The 22,378-nt window shown below is 38.4% G+C and overlaps 1 protein-coding gene across 5 annotated transcripts in view; it reads right to left on the bottom strand.

Annotated features, from left to right (window-relative positions):
* The window catches only part of TASP1 (taspase 1), a 287,466-nt gene that overhangs the window by 90,968 nt on the left and 174,120 nt on the right, over positions 1–22,378 (bottom strand). The gene's annotated exons all lie outside the window — the stretch shown is intronic.

Raw genomic sequence — 22,378 nt, 5'->3', positions numbered from 1 at the left:
AAGATCAAAAGCTTTTGCACAGCAAAGGAAACAGTTAACAAAACCAAAAGACAACTGACAGAATGGGAGAAGATATTTGCAAACGACATATCAGATAAAGGGCTAGTATCCAAAATCTATAAGGAACTTAGCAAACTCAACACCCAAAGAACAAACAATCCAATCAAGAAATGGGCAGAGGACATGAACAGACATTTCTGCAAAGAAGACATCCAGATGGCCAACAGACACATGAAAAAATGCTCCACGTCACTCGCCATCAGGGAAATACAAATCAAAACCACAATGAGATATCACCTCACACCAGTCAGAATGGCTAAAATGAACAAGTCAGGAAATGACAGATGCTGGAGAGGATGTGGAGAAAGGGGAACCCTCCTCCACTGTTGGTGGGAATGCAAGCTGGTGCAACCACTCTGGAAAACAGCATGGAGGTTCCTCAAAATGTTGAAAATAGAACTACCCTATGACCCAGCAATTGCACTACTGGGTATTTACCCTAAAGATACAAACATAGTGATCCGAAGGGGCACGTGTACCCGAATGTTTATAGCAGCAATGTCTACAATAGCCAGACTATGGAAAGAACCTAGATGTCCATCAACAGATGAATGGATAAAGAAGATGTGGTATATATACACAATGGAATACTATGCAGCCATCAAAAGAAATGAAATCTTGCCATTTGCGACGACATGGATGGAACTAGAGCGTATCATGCTTAGTGAAATAAGTCAATCGGAGAAAGACAACTATCATATGATCTCCCTGATATGAGGACATGGAGAAGCAACATGGGGGGGTAGGAGATAGGAGAAGAATAAATGAAACAAGATGGGATTGGGAGGGAGACAAACCATAAATGACTCTTAATCTCAAAAAACAAACTGGGGGTTGCTGCGGGGAGGTGGGATTGGGGGAGGGGGAGCGGGCTATGGACATTGGGGAGGGGAAGCGAACCATAAGAGACTATGGACTCTGAAAAACAACCTGAGGGTTTTGAAGGGTCAGGGGTGGGAGGTTGGGGCAACCTGAGGGTTTTGAAGGGTCAGGGGTGGGAGGTTGGGGGAACAGGTGGTGGGTAATGGGGAGGGCACGTTTTGCATGGAGCACTGGGTGTTGTGCAAAAAGAATGAATACTGTTACGCTGAAAAAATAAATAAAATGAGAAAAAAAAAAAAAAGTTGAAAAAAAAAAAAAAAAAAAACTAACCAGTCAATATACTGTACAACTCAGCCTTCAGCTTCATATGATTTCATTTTTCTTTCCTTCTTGTGACATTATAATTTTGTGCTCTGAGTTTACTATAACTAATATTAATGGTTTTGTCCACATGCTCACAAAGTAAAGGAAAAGACACAAAATCTTTTAGATCGCCTAATCGGTACCCTCGGGGGCGGAAAAATGCTAATATGGAAACAAAGATCTTTATTTTTTTTTCCTGTGGGATAAAACAAATGCCTTGTATGGTTTTAATTACATCCTAATATTTCATAAACATCTTTTAGCATAAATAGCAAAATAAAGTACCTATTGTGAAAAGCTCAGCAGCTCCCAATTTTGTGATGGCACCAACTTCTATAATCAAGTGTACAGTCCCTACAACTGGCCACCTTTGAAATCAAATAGTTTTGAAGTCAAAAAGTTTTGCCACTTTTGGCAACAAAACTATGGTACTTTTTAATGTAACATGTTTACAGAGGTGCTATTACCATTGTTCTTCCTCTTTAGTACGGTACTCACTTTTTGCTTACTAAACAAATATTACCAAATTATTTCTAGTTATCTAAATTCGGTAGCTAATTTAAATAGTCTTTTCTTTGTTTCCCCAAAGGTCTATGTGGAGTAAGAACAGGTCTGCTAAGAACTATGGACAAATCATCCTCTGTTATGTAAAAATCTCCAAGTATCCAAAATATTTGGGATTTCCAGGATTTAGGAAGATGCTACAGCTCTTGTATAAACAGGAAAGCTAGGCCACAGGGAGAAAACCAAGGTCAGCTTGAATGTGCAAAGCCCTGAAAAGTTACATTTCTGCTGCTGGCTACCCGTTTCTACTTATCCTGATCTATACTTATCTTGATAAGTCTACCTCATTAGTCTGCTGCTGATAAATTCTGTTAGTACTTTAATACAAAAGCAAGTTTTTCTTGTTTCTTATTTATAAGAGGAGAGAAAGAAGAGAAAACTGATTGAGGTTGCCCAGGACAGCCTGACCCAGTTTTATCCCAAATTGTCCTTTAGGAACAATGCATTTGCCATACCACAGAAGGTAACTTCTGGGTTTCTTGGAAACTGGGATGCTTCTATTTCTTACATTCAAAATGTACTGGAAAAAACAACAACAACTTAGGAGTTACTCAATTTAATAAGCAAGTGAACTATTTACTTTCAAAATGAATGCCCAGGCCAATAAATGTGATTTTTGGGACAGCTGGGTAGCTTTATTGGTTAAGCGTCTGCCTTCAGCTCAGGTCATGATCCCAGGGTCCTAGAATTGAGTCCTGTACTGGGCTCCTTGCTCAGCAGGGAGCCTGCTTCTCCCTCTGCCTGCACTGCCTGCCACTCCCCCTGCTTGTGCTCTCTGACAAATAAATAAATAAAATCTTTTTTTTAAATGTGATTTTTAACCATCCTTTCTAGCCAAAGGGGAAAAAAAAGTGTCAAATTTTTACTACTTTTAATAATTCCACTGAATATTATCTAATCACTCTTCCTATTATTATTATACTCCTAGCCTTCCTATATATTCTTTCTGCATCTTGACTTAAATAAGATATGTAACTATTTATTTTTTTAAGATTTTATTTATTTATTTGACAGAGAGAGAGAGAGATAACAAGTAGGTGGAGAGGCAGGCAGAGAGGGAGGGGGAAGCAGGCTCCCTGCTGAGCAGAGAGCCCAATGCGGGACTTGATCCCAGGACCCTGAGATTTTGACCTGAGCCGAAGGCAGAGGCTTTAACCCACTGAGCCACCCAGGTACCCCAATATATAACTATTTGTTAAACTTGTGTTTAAAAAAATAAATAAGGGAGACCACGCTGAGAAGTATTTCAAAGCTCACCACAGCAACTCCTCAGACAGTGATGAGCAAAAAGCACTCAATTTTGCCATTAGCTTTCTAAAGAACATTCTTGAAGGCCCTTGGAAAACCATGTTCATTTCTAAAACAATTGTCTAAAAATTTAAATAAACAAAATAAAATGACCGTCATCTTAACAGTTACTTATTTTTATTTTTGTCTCCATTCCATCCTCTCACTTAAATTTATCCTGATTTATAAAACTTTTACACATTTAGAAATATTCTAGGATTTTATATATGTATTTTTTGTTACACAGGAAGAAAAATATGATTTGCTTTGCAGTTTGTGCCTTCTATGAGATATAGTCCAGCTAAAGAAGAAAAGATGAAAAACAAAGTAATAATCTTCAGTAAGTTTATATACTATGCGAAGTTAAGTTGTGGATGCCAGTCTTCAATCACACTCTAAACCCTGAGTTGGTTTCTAGAGGTGGCCCTGTGCTTATGCCAAGGGATACAGGAGGGAAATGGCACCTGCCAGTTCCTTTACTTCTGGAAGGGTCTCTCTGTGAATGCTGCCTTTCTGGGACATGCTCCAAGATGAGCAAATATCTTCCCCACTGTGTGCCTCAGGCACTCCTCAGATCACTGTTTCCATGCTGTGTATCCATGGGGTTGTTTGCCTGCTTCTCTCGAAGTCTATCCCAGACAAGCCTTTTGACCTTTAAAATTCCAGGCTTTCAGCCTCACTGGCTGCCAGATGTTACAAAATTCATTCCTTCTCACTTTCAAAGGCAATTACTATGGGTATTTGTTTTCCCTTTGTGCACGCCTGTGTGTTAGTCTGTCTCTCACCATTATTCATCACTATGGCTCCTGCCCCACCTCTAGGACCACAGTCCCTTTCTCTCCCAAACTTGCCTCTCCACACTTCCTACCTTCTTCAATGTGGCCTCTTCTCTACCTTTAGTTGTAGAATTTGTTCTGCCAGTCTACTGGGTCAGTTTCTGATGTGTTTAGGATGATTTGATAGTTATCTAGTTATATTTGTAGGATAATATGAGCCTTGGGTCATCCTCTTACTCTACTGCCATTCTAAACACTGATTTTTAATATAGGTATAGATATTTACCCAAAGGATACAAAATACTGATTTGAAGGGATACATGCACCCCACTGTTTATAGCAGTATAATCAATAATAGCAAATTATGGAAAGAGTCCAAACGTCTACTGACTGATGAACAGATAAAGAAGATGCGGTATACATGTGCAATAGAGTATTACTCAGCCATAAAAAAGAATAAAATCTTGCCATTTGCAGTGATGTGTATAGAGTCAGAGAGTATTATGCTGTGAAATAAGTGATTCAGAGGAAGACAAATATCATATGATTTCACTCATGTGGCATTTAAGAAACAAAACAGACAAACATGGAAGGGTACGGAAGAGAGAGGCAAACTAAAAAACAGACTCTTAACTATAGAAAAAAAACTGATGGTTACTGGGGGGGAGGTAGGTGGTGGAATGTTGAACAGGTGATGGGTATTCAGGAGAGCACTTGTGATAAGCACCGGATGTTGCGCGTAAGTGATGAATCACTAAATTCTATACCTAAAACTAATATTGCACTGTATATACCTAGCTGGATTTAAATAAAAACTTAGAAAAATAAACAAATTAAAAATTAAAAAAATTAAAAAGAAGTAACTTACAAGGGAAAAAACCATAAGGCTAGCAGGAGATTTTTCAGCAGAAACCTTCCAAGCCAGGTATGGCATGATACATTCAAAGTGCTGAATGGGAAAATCCATGGCCAAGAATACTCTATCCACAAGGCTATCATTCAAAAATAGAAGGAGAGATAAAGAGTTTCCTACACAAACAAAAACTAAAGGAGTTCAACCACTAAACCAGCCCTTCAAGAAATATTAAAGGGGACTCCTTGAGTGGAAAGAAGAGACCAAAATTGACAATATAAAGGCAGGAAATACAAAAGCGGTAAAAATGAATATTTCTGTAAAAAATCAGTCATGGAACTCCCAAGATAAAATAATGCAAAATGTAACAACATATAACTATAATGTGAGGAGGAAAAGAGTAAAGAATGGGTTCAAACTTAAACGACTGCTGACAACACAGACTGCTATATGCAGAAGATATATATATATATATATATCTCACATATCAAAGCCCACTAATAAATACACAAAGAATGAGAAGAAAGAAATCTAAATATATCACTAAGAAAATCAGCAAATCATGAAAGAAAGACAAGAAACGATCAGAGAAAATCTTCAAAGAAACCATTAAAAAATAATAAAATGACAATGAATGCTTACCTGTCAATAATTACTTTGAGTGTAAATGAACTAAATACTCTAAGCAAAAGACACAGGATGAAAGAATGGATTAAAGAAAGAAGATCATCTATGTGACGCCTGTAAGAGACTCATTTTAGACCTAAAGACAACTGCAGATTATGGACTCTGAGAAACAAACTGAGGGTTTTGGAGGGGTAGGGGGTGGGAGGTTGGGTGAACCTGGTGGTGGGTATTATGGAGGGCACGTATTGCATGGAACACTGGGTGTGGTGCATAAACAATGAATTCTGGAACACTGACAAGAAATTTTTTATAAAATGAAAAAAAAAGTCAAGAGATAGAGAAACATCTATCATGCAAATGGATATGAAAAGAAAGAGAAAGCCAGAGTAGCAATACCTAGACAAAACAGACTTTAAAACAGAGATTGTAATAAGAGATAAAGAAAGACACTATATAATAATAAAGGGGACAATCCAACAAGAAGATATAACAATTGTTAATATTTATATACCCAATACAGAAACACCCAAATACATAAAACAGTAAATAACAAACATAAAAGAACTAGCCAATAATAATACAATAATAGCAGGATACTTTCACACTCCACTTACATCAATAGACAAATCTTCTAAACAGAAAATCAGCAAGAACAATGGCTTAGGACTATGACACACAAGGACAGATAGATTTAACAGATATGTTCAGAACATTCCATCCTAAAACGGAATATACATTGTCTTCAAGTGCACATGGGACAAGAATAAATCATGTATGAGCCCACAAAACAAGTCTCAACAAATTCAAGAAATTGAAATCATATCATGTATCTTTTCTGACCACAACTTTATGAAACTAGAAGTCAACCACAAGAAAAAATCAAGAAAGACCCCAAATGTATGGGAGGTTAAATAACATGCTAATAAACAATGAATGGGCCAATGGGGGGGGGGGTATAACATGGAAACAAATGAAAATGAAAACACAACAGTCCAAAACCTTTGGGATGCAGCAAAAGCAGTTTTAAGAGAAAGATTTATAGCAACAGAAGCCCACCTCAAGAAGCAAGAAAAATCTCAAATAAATAACCTAACCTTACACATAAATGTGGTAGAAAAACAACAACAAATATAATGTAAAACTAGCAGAAAGAAATAAGTAATAAAGATTAGAACAGAAACAAATGAAACATAAACTAAAAGAGATCAATGAAATCGGGAGCTGGTTCTTGAAAAAAATCAATAAAATTTTGAAACCTCTAACCAGACTTATCAAGAAAAAAAGAGGAAGGGCTCAAGTAAATGAAATAACAAATGAGAGAGGAGAAATAACAACCAACACCATATAAATATAAACAATTATAAGAGCATATTATGAAAACCTCTAAGTCAACAAATTAGACAATCTAAAAGAAATGGATAATTCTTAGAAACACATAAACTACCAAAACTGAATCAGAAAGAAATAGAAAATTTGAACAGAACAATAACCAGCAAAGAAACTGAATCAGTAATCCAAAAAAAAAAAAAAAAAAAACTCCCAAGAAATAGAAGTCCAGGACCAGATGGCTTTCCAGGCAAATTCTACCAAACATCTAAAGAAGAATTAATACTATTCTCTTCAAACTATTCCAAAAATTTAAAAAAGGAAGGAAAACTTCCAAATTCATTCTATGAGGCCAGCATTACCATGATACCAAAATCATATCATGACACCACTAAAAAAGAGCCAGATTTCTGATGAACATAGATGTAAAAAATCCTCAACAAAATATCAGCAAACTAAATCCATTAATACATTTAAAAAATTGTTCAACAAAATCAAGGGGATTTAATTCCTGGGATGCAAGGGTGATTCAATATTCACAAATCAGTCAATGTGATATGTCATTACATCAACGAGAGAAAGGATAAGAACCATATGACCATTTCAATAGACACAGAAAAAGCATTTGACAAAGTAAAACATCATTCATAAATAATAAAAAAAACTCAATAAAGTAGGTTTAGAGAGAATATACTTCAATATAATAAAGGCCATATATGAGAAACCCATAGCTAACATCATGTTCAATGGTAAAAAACTGAAAGCTTTTCCCCTAAGATAAGGAACAAAACAAAGCAGCTATTCTCACCACTTTTATTCAACATAGTACTGGAAGTTCTAGCCACAGCAATCAGACAAGAGGAAGGAATGAAAGGTATCCAAATTGGTAAGGAAGAGGTAAAACTTCCGCTATTTGCAGATGACATATACTATACATAGAAAAACCAGACTTTACCAAAAAACTGTTAGAACTAGTAAACAAATTCAGTACAGTCGCAGGATATAAAATCAATGTGCAGAAATCTGTTGCATTTCTATATACGAGTTATGAAAAAACAGAAAGAGAAATTAAGAAAACAATCCTATGTACAATGGCACAAAAAATAATAAGATACCTAGGAATAAACCTAAGCAAGGAGGTGAAAGAACTGTATTCCGAAAACTATAAAACACTGATGAAAGATACTGAAGATGACACAAAGGAATGAAAGGACAGTTCATGCTCATGAACTGAAAGAACAAATATCACTAAAATATCTATACTACCCATAACAATCTAGAAAGTTAATTCAATTCCTATAAAAATACCAACAGCATTGTTCACAGAATCAGCACAAACAATTCGAAAATTTGTATGGAACCACAAAAGACCCTGAAGAGCTAAAGCACTCTTGAAAAAGAAAAGCGAAGGCATCACAATTCTATACATCAAGTTATGCCACAAATCTGTAGTGATCAAGACAGTAAGGGACTAGCACAAAAAATAGATCAATGGAAATGATGGAACAAAAAAATGGAACAAAAAATAGATCAATAGAAAATCCAGAAATGGATGCACAACTCTATGTCCAATTAATCTTCAACAGAACAAGAAAGAATATCCAATGGGAAAAAGTCTCTTCTTTAAGTGGTGCTGGGAAAACTAAAAAACAGCATGCAAAAGAAAAAAAAACTGGACAACCTTCTTACATCATACACAAAAATAAAATCAAAATGGATTAAAGACCTAAATGTGAGACCTGAAACCATAAAACTCCTAAAGGAAAACTCAAGTAGCCATAGCAACTTTTTTTTAGATAGGTCTCCTGAGGCACAGGAAACAAAAACAAAAATGAACTATAGGATTACATCAAAATAAAAGGCTTCTGCCTAGCAAAGAAAACACTCAGCAAAACTAAAAGGCAAACTACAGAAGAGGAGAAGATATCTGCAAATGACATATCTGATAAAGGGTTAGTATCCAAAATACAAAAAGAGCATATAAAACTCAATACCTGAAAAATTGTTGATAGCATTTTGCATTTCAAAATAAACTTATCATGTCAATAAAGTGTAAGAATATTCCCCAAAGAAACTAAAGAACACCAAGCAAATACCTTAGAAAGTCAAAGAGAAGAAATTTGATATTTACAGGTAACATTTTATCAACTATTATATTTAGTAGTGAGCAGAACTAACTAAAAAATGTACTGTGACATTACTTGTTGAGAACTGGGCTAGAAGCTTTAATACCACCCTGAAGTTCACATACCACACGTACAACCACAGTCTGCATGGAAAAAAAGAATAATTCATAAAACCAAGTTCATTCAAAAATAACCATGAATAGGAAAAGTCACATCTGAATCATTGTAAGAGCTTTTAAATGTGTGTGTAATCACTTAAAAAGCACAACTAAAAAGGAAATCTATTTATTTCTTTTCCCCACTTAACTAAGCATTCAGTCTATAATCAGCTGGTTAGCATGAAGTATTATTAAGGCACTATTTTTACAGTACCCATTTTTATGGGTTTTTTATGTTACACAAACAGTGGTTTTAAGAAAAAAATGCATGAATTGGTTATTCTCTTTCATGCTTCCTATATTAAGTCAAACCAAAGCTGTGGATCTTGGCATAATAGTAATACAAGTGGAAACAAAAACAGTTCAATCTTCAAAATGTCTTTCAATTTTACTCTATTCATTCTATCACATTAAAGTCTCATTTATCAAAAACAGATTTTTAAAGAGCCCTGCATTTAAGATAATTTCAGGGTTTGCTTCAAATTACAAAAAAAAAAAAAAATAGGAAATAACAAGTCACTGACTAGAAAAATATATACAAACAAATTATTTAATCATAAGTGTAAAATTCGTTTTTAAAAAAATCCCTGATTGCTGCAGAAGGTCACAGATATCAAACACATCACCACTCAAAAAAGACAGGGATTCGAATTGCTAAGGAAATGTTGAAAAACAAAAACAAAACTGGCGGCATCACGTTACCTAATTTCAAGCTTTACTACAAAGCTGTGATCACCAAGACAGTGTGGTACTGGCATAAAAACAGACAAAAAGACCAGTGGAACAGAGTAGAGAGCCCAGGTAGGGACCCTCAACTCTATGGTCAAATAATCTTCGACAAAACAGGAAAAAATATACAGTGGAAAAAAGACAGTCTCTTCAATAAATGGTGCTGGGAAAACTGGACAGCTATATGTAGAAGAATGAAACTCGACCACTCTCTTACACCATACACAAAGATAAACTCGAAATGGATAAAAGACCTCAAATTGAGACAGGAATCCATCAGAATCCTAGAGGAGAACATAGGCAGTAACCTCTTCGATAGCAGCCACAGCAACTTCTTTCAAGATATGTCTCCAAAGGCAAAGGAAACAAAAGCGAAAATGAACTTTTGGGACTTCATCAAGATCAAAAGCTTGTGCACAGCAAAGGAAACAGTCAACAAAACAAAAAGGCGGGGGGAGGAGTCAAGATGGCGGAGAAGTAGCAGCCTGAGACTACATCAGGTAGCAGGAGATCAGCTCGATAGCTTATCTAAACATTGCAAACACCTACAAATCCAACGGGAGAGGGAAGAGAAGAAGAACAGCAACTCTAGAAACAGAAAATCAACCACTTTCTGAAAGGTAGGACTGGCGGAGAAGTGAATCCAAAACGACGGGAAGATAGACCGTCGTCGGGAGGGGCCGGCTCCCGGCAAGCGGCGGAGGAACGGAGCACAAAATCAGGACTTTTAAGTCTGTTCCACTGAGGGACATTGCTCCAGGGGCTAAACCGGGGTGAAGCCCACACGGGGCCAGCGTGGCCCCAGGTCCCGCAGGGTCACAGAAGGATCGGGGGTGTCGGAGTGTCGGAGAGCTCGCAGGTATTAGAACGGAGAAGCCGGCTGCAGAGACAGAGCCGAGGACTGAACTCTCAGCTCGGGGTTACCTTGAACTGGTCGCGGGCTGGGTGAGCTCGGAGCGCGGCTAGAGGCTGGGGATACGGGAGTGATTGGGTGCTGTCCTCGGGGGGCGCACTGAGGAGTGGGGCCCCAGGCTCTCGGCTCCTCGGGGCCGGAGACTGGGAGGTCGCCATTTTCATTCCCGTCCTCCCGAACTCTACGGAAAGCGTTCAGGGAACAGAAGCTCCCAAAAGCGAACCCGAGCCGATTACTTAGTCTGGCTGCCGGTAAGGGCGGTGCAATCCCACCTCGGGCAAAGACACTTGAGAGTCACTACAACAGGCCCCTCCCCCAGAAGATCAACAAAATATCCAGCCAGGACGAAGTTCATCTATCAAGGAGAAAGCAGATTCAATTCCTAAGACAGCAGAGCAATTCCAGAGGAGGAGAAAGCAAAGCACGGAACTCATGGCTTTCTCCCCATGATTCTTTAGTCTTGCGGCTACTTCAATTTTTTTTTCTTTTTTCATTTTTTTTTTCTTTTTTCTTTTTTCTTCTTCTGCTAAATTTTTTAAAACTTTTACCCTTTTTTTTAACGTTTTTTGACTAGTTCATCTAAATATATATATTTTTTCTTTCTTTTTTATATTTTTTTATTTGTTTTATTTTTAAATTTTTTTTTTCTTTTTTTTTTCAGAACCTGTTTTTATCCCCTTTCTCCCCCCCACAATTTGGGGTCTCTTCTGATTTGGTTACAGCACATTTTTCCGGGGTCTTTGCCACCCTTTTAGTACTTTATTTGCTCCTTCATATCCTCTTATCTGGACAAAATGACAAGGCGGAAAAAACCACCACAAACAAAAGAACAAGAGACAGTACCGAAGGCTAGGGACCTAATCAACACAGACATTGGTAATATGTCAGATCTAGAGTTCAGAATGACGATTCTGAACATTCTAGCCGGGCTCGAAAAAGGCATGGAAGATATTAGAGAAACCCTCTCTGGAGATATTAAAGCCCTTTCTGGAGAAATTAAAGAACTAAAATCTAACCAAGTTGAAATCAAAAAAGCTATTAATGAGGTGCAATCAAAAATGGAGGCTCTCACTGCTAGGATAAATAAGGCAGAAGAAAGAATTAGTGATATAGAAGACCAAATGACAGAGAATAAGGAAGCCGAGCAAAAGAGGGACAAACAGCTACTGGACCATGAGGGGAGAATTCGAGAGATAAGTGACACCATAAGACGAAACAACATTAGAATAATTGGGATTCCAGAAGAAGAAGAAACAGAGAGGGGAGCAGAAGGTCTATTGGAGAGAATCAATGGAGAGAATTTCCCTAATATGGCAAAGGGAACAAGCATTAAAATCCAGGAGATGCAGAGAACCCCCCTCAAACTCAACAAGAATAGGTCCACACCCCGTCACCTAATAGTAAAATTTACAAGTCTTAGTGACAAAGAGAAAATCCTGAAAGCAGCCCGAGAAAAGAAGTCTGTAACATACACTGGTAAAAATATTAGATTGGCGGCAGACTTATCCACAGAGACCTGGCAGGCCAGAAAGAGCTGGCATGATATATTCAGAGCACTCAACGAGAAAAACATGCAGCCAAGAATACTCTATCCAGCTAGGCTATCATTGAAAATAGAAGGAGAGATCAAAAGCTTCCAGGACAAACAAAAACTGAAAGAATTTGCAAACACCAAACCAGCTCTACAGGAAATATTGAAAGGGGTCCTCTAAGCAAAGAGAGAGCCTAAAAGTAGTAGATCAGAAAGGTACAGAGACAATATACAGTAACAGTCACCTTACAGGCTAATAATGGCACTAAATTCATATCTCTCAATAGTTACCCTGAATGTTAATGGGCTAAATGCCCCAATCAAAAGACACAGGGTATCAGAATGGATAAAAAAACAAAACCCATCAGTATGTTGCCTACAAGAAACTCATTTTAGACGCGAAGACACCTCCAGATTTAAAGTGAGGGGGTGGAAAACAATTTACCATGCTAATGGGCATCAGAAGAAAGCTGGGGTGGCAATCCTTCTATCAGATCAATTAGATTTTAAGCCAAAGACTATAATAAGAGATGAGGAAGGACACTATATCCTACTCAAAGGGTCTGTCCAACAAGAAGATCTAACAATTTTAAATATCTATGCCCCTAACGTGGGAGCAGCCAACTATATCAACCAATTAATAACAAAACTAAAGAAACACATCAATAATAATACAATAATAGTAGGGGACTTGAACACTCCCCTCACTGAAATGGACAGATCATCCAAGCAAAAGATCAACAAGGAAATAAAGGCCTTAAATGACACACTGGACCAGATGGACATCACAGATATATTCAGGACATTTCACCCCAAAGCAACAGAATACACCTTCTTCTCTAGTGCACATGGAACATTCTCCAGAATAGATCACATCCTGGGTCACAAATCAGATCTCAACCGGTATCAAAAGATTAGGATCATTCCCTGCATATTTTCAGACCACAATGCTCTGAAGCTAGAACTCAATCACAAGAAAAAATTTGGAAAGAACCCAAATACATGGAAACTAAACAGCATCCTTCTAAAGAATGAATGGGTCAACCAAGAAATTAAAGAAGAATTGAAAAAAATTCATGGAAACAAATGATAATGAAAACACAACAGTTCAAAATCTGTGGGACACAGCAAAGGCAGTCCTGAGAGGAAAATATATAGCGGTACAAGCCTTTCTCAAGAAACAAGAAAGATCTCAAGTACACAACCTAACCCTACACCTACCTAAAGGAGGTGGAGAAAGAACAAGAAAGAAACCCTAAACCCAGCAGGAGAAGAGAAATCATAAAGATCAGAGCAGAAATCAATGGAACAGAAACCAAAAAAAACAATAGAAGAAATCAACGAAACTAGGAGCTGGTTCTTTGAAAGAATTAATAAGATTGATAAACCCCTGGCCAGACTTATTAAAAAGAAAAGAGAAAGGACCAAAATAAATAAAATCATGAATGAAAGAGGGGAGATCACAACTAAAACTAGAGAAATACAGACAATTATGAGAACATACTATGAGCAACTCTATGCCAACAAATTTGACAATCTGGAAGAAATGGATGCATTTCTAGAGACATATAAACTACCACAACTGAACCAGGAAGAAATAGAAAACCTGAACAGGCGCTTAACTGGTAAGGCAATTGAAAAATTCATCAAAAATCTCCAAACAGGGGCACCTGGGTGGGTCAGTGGGTTAAATCCTCTGCCTTTGGCTCAGGTCATGATCCCAGGGTCCTGGGATCCAGCCCCGCATCGGGTTCTCTGCTCAGCGGGGAGCCTGCTTCCTCCTCTCTCTCTGCCTGCCTCTCTGCCTACTTGAGATCTTTGTCTGTCAAATAAATAAGTAAGATTTAAACAACAACAACAACAAAAATCTCCAAACAAACAAAAGCCCAGGGCCAGACGGCTTCCCAGGGGAATTCTACCAAACATTTAAAGAAGAACTCATTCCTATTCTCCTGAAACTGTTCCAAAAAATAGAAATGGAAGGAAAACTTCCAAACTCATTTTATGAGGCCAGCATCACCTTGATCCCAAAACCAGACAAAGATCCCACCAAAAAAGAGAACTACAGACCAATATCCTTGACGAACACAGATGCAAAAATTCTCACCAAAATACTAGCCAATAGGATTCAACAGTACATTAAAAGGATTAATCACCACGACCAAGTGGGATTTATTCCAGGGCTGCAAGGTTGGTTCAACATCTGCAAATCAATCAATGTGATACAACACATTAATAAAAGAAAGAACAAGAACCATATGATACTCTCAATAGATGCTGAAAAAGCATTTGACAAAGTACAGCATCCCTTCCTGATCAAAACTCTTCAAAGTGTAGGGATAGAGGGCACATACCTCAATATTATCAAAGCCATCTATGAAAAACCCACCGCAAATATCATTCTCAATGGAGAAAAACTGAAAGCTTTTCCGTTAAAGTCAAGAACACGGCAGGGATGTCCATTATCACCACTGCTATTCAACATAGTACTAGAAGTCTTAGCTCAGCAATCAGACAACAAAAAGAAATTAAAGGCATCCAAATTGGCAAAGAAGAAGTCAAACTATCACTCTTCGCAGATGATATGATACTATATGTGGAAAACCCAAAAGACTCCACTCCAACACTGCTAGAACTTGTCCAAAATTCAGTAAAGTGTCAGGATATAAAATCAATGCACAGAAATCAGTTGCATTTCTGTACACCAACAACAAGACAGAAGAAAGAGAAATTAAGGAGTCAATCCCATTTACAATTGCACCCAAAACTATAAGATACCTAGGAATAAACCTAACCAAAGAGGCTAAGAATCTATATGCAGAAAACTATAAAGTACTCATGAAAGAAATTGAGGAAGACACAAAGAAATGGAAAAATGTTCCATGCTCCTGGATTGGAAGAATAAATATTGTGAAAATGTCTATGCTACCTAAAGCAATCTACACATTTAATGCAATCCCTATCAAAATACCATCCATTTTTTTTTTCAAAGAAATGGAACAAAGAATCCTAAAATTTATATGGAACCAGAAAAGACCTCGAATAGCCAAAGGAATATTGAAAAAGAAAGCCAAAGTGGGTGGCATCACAATTCCGGACTTCAAGCTCTATTACAAAGCTGTCATCATCAAGACAGCATGGTACTGGCACAAAAACAGACATATAGATCAATGGAACAGAATCGAGAGCCCAGAAATAGACCCTCAACTCTATGGTCAACTCATCTTCAACAAGGCAGGAAAAAATGTCCAATGGAAAAAAGACAGCCTCTTCAATAAATGGTGCTGGGAAAATTGGACAGCCACATGCAGAAAAATGAAATTGGACCACACCACACACGAAAATAGACTCAAAATGGATAAAGGACCTCAATGTGAGAAAGGAATCCATCAAAATCCTTGAGGAGAACACAGGCAGCAACCTCTTCGACCTCAGCCGCAGCAACATCTTCCTAGGAACATCAGCAAAAGCAAGGGAAGCAAGGGCAAAAATGAACTATTGGGATTTCATCAAGATCAAAAGCTTTTGCACAACAAAGGAAACAGTTAACAAAACCAAAAGACAACTGACAGAATGGGAGAAGATATTTGCAAACGACATATCAGATAAAGGGCTAGTGTCCAAAATCTATAAGGAACTTAGCAAACTCAACACCCAAAGAACAATCCAATCAAGAAATGGGCAGAGGACAAGAACAGACATTTCTGCAAAGAAGACATCCAGATGGCCAACAGACACATGAAAAAGTGCTCCACGTCACTCGGCATCAGGGAAATACAAATCGAAACCACAATGAGATATCACCTCACACCAGTCAGAATGGCTAAAATTAACAAGTCAGGAAATGACAGATGCTGGCAAGGATGCGGAGAAAGGGGAACCCTCCTACACTGTTGGTGGGAATGCAAGCTGGTGCAACCACTCTGGAAAACAGTATGGAGGTTCCTCAAAATGTTGAAAATAGAACTATCCTATGACCCAGCAATTGCACTACTGGGTATTTACCCTAAAGATACAAACATAGTGATCCAAAGGGGCACGTGCACCCGAATGTTTATAGCAGCAATGTCTACAATAGCCAAACTATGGAAAGAACCTAGATGTCCATCAACAGATGAATGGATAAAGAAGAGGTGGTATATATACACAATGGAGTACTATGCAGCCATCAAAAGAAATGAAATCTTGCCATTTGCGACGACGTGGATGGAACTAGAGCGTATCATGCTTAGTGAAATAAGTCAATCGGAGAAAGACAACTATCATATGATCTCCCTGATATGAGGACGTGGAGATGCAACATGGGGGGTTAGGGGGATAGGAGAAGAATAAATGAAACAAGATGGGATTGGGAGGGAGACAAACCATAAGTGACTCTTAATCTCACAAAATAAACTGAGGGTTGCTTGGGGGAGGGGGGCGTTGGGAGAGGGGGAGGAGGGTTATGGACATTGGGGAGGGTATGTGCTATGGTGAGTGCTGTGAAGTGTGTAAACCTGGCGATTCACAGACCTGTACCCCTGGGGATAAAAATACATTATATGTTTATAAAATAAATAAATATTTTTTTTTAAAAAAGAAAAAAAGAGATATCAAAAGAGAAGGAAACTGACAAGCCAGAAATATGACTCTACATAAAGGAAGAACATTAGAAAGGTAATAAGGGAAAGTTAAATAAACTTTTCTTTTCTTTTAAGATTTTATTTTATTTATTTGAGAGAGAAATAGAGCATGCAGGAGCAGGGGGAGGGGCAGAGTGAGAAGCCCACTCACCGCTGAGCAGGGAGCTGGCTGTGAGGCTTGATCCCAGAACCCTAAAGGCATGATCTGAGCCAAAGGCAACTACTTAACCAACTGAGCCACACAGGCACCCTAAACTTTAATTTTTCTTATTTATAAGTGACCCAACAGACAATAATTTTTTCAAAATAATAAAAGCAATAATGTATTTAAGTGTGTGTGTGTGTGTGTGTGTGTGTGTATTTATACATGATTATGTATGCCTGAAATGAATGACAGCAATGATAACGGGATGAGACGGAGGGATTAGGAATTTTTTATTTGTGGTACTTGTACTATCTGTGAAGCAATAGTATTATTTTAAAATAAACCTAGATTAGTTGTAAATGTATATTTCAAACTGCAGGGCAACCACCAAAAAAAGGCTTAAAAAATTGATATGCTACAAAAGGAGAGAAAATGGCATTATGTAAAATGCTCAGAGCATAGAGAAACAGACATTCCCCCATGGGAAAATGATGTAAACAAAATTACAGAAAACATGAATCTTTCCAGAAGAGTATCGGATAAATTACGGAACCACAGAATTATTCAGCTATAAACGTAAACATACTTATATATTAAAAGCATCAAGATATGAGGCAGCTGGGTGCTTCAGTCAGTTAGCATCTGCCTTTGGCTTAGGTCATGATCCCAGGCTTCTGGGATCAAGCACCTGCACTGGGTTCCCTCCTCAGCCAGGAGCCTATTTCCCCCTCTTCCTCTCCCCTCCCCCGCTTGTGCTCTCTAGCTCATGAATAAAATATATTTTTTAAAAAAGCACCAAGATATGTTAAGTGAAAAGTATTCTGCAAAACAATGTATTAGAAATCTCTCCTATATAATTGTTTAAAATGATGAGAGAGGGAGAGAGAATGGGGGTGGGAGGTACATGGACAAACAGAATGGACTATGAAGCCACAGTCCAAATTGTCAGCAGTGGTTTTTTCTGGCAAGAGCAACAGGACTTAGAGTAAATGGAAAGAGGGTATCTGTCTTGATTATTATATAAAATCTTTCTATGTATACATTGCAATGAGAATCTCTAGACATACTATTTATGCAAATGCTTTTTTTAAAGAAAAAACAAAGGAAGCTAGAAAGTATTCAGAGTATAGTGGTGTCTTTCCATAAAACAAAGAAAGTGGTTGCTAGCTTGTCTCGGTCACCACCAGAACGATTTCAACCAAATTACTTCAAATAGGAACTTGAGATCTACCATTAACAATTTTAATTTATAATGCCAATTAAGGAGCAATTTGATTTCCAACTACACTGTCATACAAATAGTTTAGATTGGCTGTGAACAAACCAAGGATCCAACAGAATTTTGGAGCTATCTGGCCCCTCATTTTATACAAGAGGAAACTGAGAACAAAGAGACTTGTCCTAAAACAAACAACTAATTTCATCATTGTTAAAAAAGAAAAGAACTCAACCTTCTTGCTCCTTGTCCAGGCCTCTGGTAAATTCAATTTATTTCTTCTAACTACTTTATAAATATCATCTGTGGTTCTTGAAAATTCCCAAGTGGTTCCAGAAAATATTCGTTTTCCAATCCCATTTCCAAATCACCTGATTAAAAAGAATTCCACATTTTCAGGTTGGATACAGTAGAGAATTCATAGAACTCAGCATAGTGAAGGAATTTAGAAACTGCCTGTCTAACATAGAAAGAAAGAAAGAGAAAAAGGGAAGGAAAAAAACTTAAGTAACTTGCTATATCCATGAGTCAGACACAGTCCAGAGTGGAACCCAACTTTGCTAACCCCCAGGAGAGTAGCCCCCTATTGGGGGAAATCAGAAGGAGAGACAAACCATGAGAGACTATGGACTCTGAGAAACAAACTGAGGGTTTTGGAGGGGAGGAGGGTGGGAGGTTGGGTGAGCCTGGTGGTGTGTATTGTGGAGGGCACGTATTGCATGGAGCACTGGGCGTGGTACATAGACAATGAATTTTGGAACAATGAAAAGAAATAAAATAAAATGGGGGGGAAAAGGCACTATGATCCTACAGAAGGAATACATACTAACTGGGTGACATTGGGCAAGTCATTAAACTTCAAAACTAAGTTTCTTCAAATATTAAATAAACAATCAGGTGAGCTCTGAAGTTTCTTACTTATATCCATGATTCTGGAATTTTTAAGACAGGATTCAAATGCACCATTAAATCACGGGATCCCTGTGGCAAAATGACATACTGCAGTCCAACTCTTTGAGTAGCTTCAAAGAGCTATAGAGAAGGAGAACATAGACAACCAGCAGACAATAGAATGCAGTTCAGGAACTCCTTGGCATGGATCCAAATCTGGAAAAGTAGAACTAGCTGGGAATCTGTGGTTTTAGATTCAGTAAAGTCCTTCAGAAAGTTGCCATGTGCTGTAATTCCACACCTACCACAGGTTCCCAGGAAGTTAACTTCTGATATCTTGTTTTCACCTCTTACTGTTCCTTCCCACTAATGTTCTGGGAATGCACCTAATATAGCTGGACAACTAATAACAAATTATATAAATTATACATGTTATTAGGACCAACAATTTGGTTTCCTTTAAAACAGCATTCAACAGTTGGTATTTGTTAAAACAAAAGACCTAAACAATAATACCTAAGTCTGATTCTGACATATTTGAGGATAGAGTAACACAAATGCAATCAACCTATTTCTGAAAAATCATGAGAGGCAGACCTCAAAGGCCTATTTCAACTCATTCCTCACATTTTGCTAGAATTTGCAAGAATTGCTAGCATGCATATAATTAATGCCATTACTTATGTCTTCATAACCTCAGTTCAAATAACTATAAGAAAGCACCTCTACAAAATCTCTTCATATTGAATTCTTCTCCTACAGTTATTCACTCTGTTCTTTCTTCAGATATACCCAATTCTTTCCTACCCATCGTCTGTTTTACTTTCTCTCTTTGTCCTAAAAATATTTACTGATAGGGCATAATACTTACTTTACTGATAGGGCATAATACTTACTAAAGGCCTGAACAATAATGAAATACAGTCTTATCCTCATCCCCAGAATCTTCCATTGATCTCATCAGTTGTATGCTTATCTAGTTGATATGTTTTATCCTTTAAGCTTCTAAGTGGATTTTCATAAATTCTAAGTAGAGACACCTTTGGGATAAAATATGTTTTGAGTAGGTAAATCCTAAATTTGGGCAGGATAAATGGTTTAGAGCTCCCTACGGGTACCCTAGAGTTAGGACTGGGACTAGGTTATCACTGAACACGTTGGCACTGGTGGGAAAACCAAGGAGGAAAGAACTGATCACTGGCATAGGTTTCTGTCCCTTTTTCCAAGCCAGTGAGGGTAGAGGGAAAAAAAGAAGACAAATAAAAAAGACTGAGCTAGATCTGGAGGGTCCAAGAATATATGAGGCCTCAAGACACAGAAATCTAGGTAGGGAAGTTCTCCATTCCCATTCCACATTCAGAACAGTAAGATGTTCTAGAAGTAAAGCAGAAAAACTAGCCTGATATACTTGGGCAATGAGGACTTGACATTCTCACTGATTATTCCAGAAGTTTCAGACCATCTGATTCTACTACCACTAGCATCTACTGTCAGCGGATGCTATGTGTACTAAGGAAACCATAGGCTACAAGACCATGGACACCGTAGTGAATTCAGCAGCAGTAGAAGCCAGTAGCCCATAAGGAGGTGAAGACAAGTCCCATTTCAGCAGAAGCCAACAGTAGGAGGGGGACCATGAACCAGATGGTCCCCCTGACAATGAGAAAGAAGCTTCCTTGAATCCTACTGCCACCCAGCAGAGAGGGAAAAGTGGCAAACAAATATAAAGTGCCATGTATAAAGAGACTAGGCTTACATGGAAGGAACTAGCAAAATGAAGGCAAGAAGTCAGGCACTAAACTAAGTTAAGATAAACACTTACAAAAGGCACCTTTCCTGCGATTTCCAGCATGGACTGGGCAGGAGAGACAGTATGGGTGTGGACCTCTGGTGAAGTCTGCCCCAGCCACCGCCCCAGACACAATCCCTCTATGACTCTGAAGCCTAAGTCTGGGCCTGGCAATGCATCCCCTGCAGCTGCACAGGACTCCCTTGGCAAGGCCCCACACACCCTGCATGTAGCCCCTGTGGCCCAGAGAGTCAAACACCAAGCAGTCAGTCCCTCTACAAGCCCTCTGTGGCCTGTGGGCTCTAAAGTCCTCTGGGTCTTCTGCCCCCACCACTGCCAGGCTCCCACTGCACACCCAGCCACTATGTACTAATCATCTGCTACCTGTCTGACTCAAGAGTAGCCTACAGTCTGCGCAGCAACTCCAGATCAGTCCCAGCCTGGCCAAACTGGTGAACTTCTCCACTATCTGGTGGCCAAACCATACCTTCTTCATCAAGGTCTGTGCCCCTTCCAAGTATGTCCTTACTTGGACACTCTCTCAGCTCTAGAGTACCACCTAAAGTTTCTTTAGATCTTACGGGTACTCTTTCCACAAAATTGACAATTCTTTATGTTAAACTTCCCCTGATTAACCTAACGTATAGTTTGTTTTTTAAGATTTTATTTATTTTTCAGAGAGAGAGAGAGAGCACACAAGCAGAGGGAGCAGCAGGCAGAGGGAGAAGCAGGCTCCCTGCTGAGCAAGGAGCCTGATGCAGGACTCTATCCCAAAACCCTGGGATCACGACCTGAGCTGATGGCAGACACTTAAGCAATTAAGCCACCTAGGTGTCCCCAACATATACTTTCTATCTCCTAATTGGACCCAGAGGGCTACATCCACCTAGTCTCAAAATCTGAGTCTACCAGTATTTCCACTTTCTCCATTTCCTCTCTGTCCCTTGGACCATTCCTAGCCCTTCATGTCTCTTTCCTATAGAGGTGGTCTTGTACAACCTTAGATCTATTTTATAAACCCTCCCCCAAAATACCATTTGTCAACTTAGAAACATATAAGGGTTCTCTCCTTCCCATCAGATCAAATATGAACTCCTATGTTGAGATTTTAAGGACCTCTGTGACCTGGCCTCACCAGCCCCACTACACATAAGGAATACTTCATGCCAGGTAAGTCATATAGGTGCCTAGCCCTCCTAATACCACATCCTACTGTCATGTCTGTGTTTATGCTCCTCTCTTCTCCCTCTTTTACCACTTATCCCAGAGCCTTCTGGGGCCAGTTCTAAGAGCCCCCATCCAAGAATTCTTTTGGAAACAATTTCTTCCTACACTTTTGTCTGCACTGTCCTCATCACATAATTAGCATCTCATTATACCCTGTCTTAATTCTCCAACTAGAGATACAATCTCCCAGATTAACGCTGTAATATACTTCTCTAATTTATTCATGGCTATTACCCTAACTTATTTTCAACTATATTTTATTTGTCTTATACAACTTTACTACTCTTCGCACAGTGGTAAGTTCAATGTTACATGATGGGAAAAGCAGACTAAGTCAAATAGTTTTAATCCTA

Source organism: Meles meles, chromosome 16 (assembly GCF_922984935.1).
Source record: "Meles meles chromosome 16, mMelMel3.1 paternal haplotype, whole genome shotgun sequence".
Taxonomy (NCBI): domain Eukaryota; kingdom Metazoa; phylum Chordata; class Mammalia; order Carnivora; family Mustelidae; genus Meles; species Meles meles.
Note: the sequence above shows the minus strand (reverse complement) of the source record. Positions and strands in the feature narration are given on the sequence as shown.